Below are 672 nucleotides of genomic sequence, written 5' to 3' on the forward strand. Positions count from 1 at the left end.
TCTCCCTCCTGACTGCTGCAGAGGTCCTTCTGGTCCTGTCCAGTTGGTAAATGTTCTGGTGGCTGCTGTTCATGTTGAAGCACTGAAGAATCTAGCTCCTCTTTTCTTACATATGTTAGTGGATATTCTATTTCTTCATGTTTGAACAGGGTAGGTTCTGGTTCCTCCTCTTCTTTTTTAATCCATTTAGGTTCTGGTTCCATCTGTTCCTCTTCAGTCCACTGACGTTCTGCTTCTTTCTGGTCCTGACTGGACCTACTTGCCAGGCTACAGACTTGTAGGATGGCAATAGGTTCCTCCTCATTGGAAACACTTGGCTGTTGGAGGTCTGTGGAAACAAAGGATGACATCATTAATACAATTTAATTGATGACTATCTCATGGATCAGCCTGGTTTTCCCTGGAGATTCTGGACTGTAAGCATCATGTGGTTAATCTAAAATTAGTTTGTAGGGTTTACGAGAAAAGCAGCTGTCGCAAAAGTGTTCAAAAGATTTCAAATACATTCAGTATTAACTGTACGTAATATAGAAGTACAGTTCAATGCAGACTTTCTTTTCCATTTAAAAGTTGAGTTTTTGGGTGTTCATACATTGAAGAACTCGACAAGGTAGATATGTTGATGTTAAAAGAAGGTGGACCCAAGAAAATATAGCAAAAATGGCCTAAAAT

This window comes from Poecilia formosa, unplaced genomic scaffold (genome assembly GCF_000485575.1).
Source record: "Poecilia formosa unplaced genomic scaffold, Poecilia_formosa-5.1.2 Scaffold653, whole genome shotgun sequence".
In the NCBI taxonomy this organism is placed as follows: Eukaryota; Metazoa; Chordata; class Actinopteri; order Cyprinodontiformes; family Poeciliidae; genus Poecilia; species Poecilia formosa.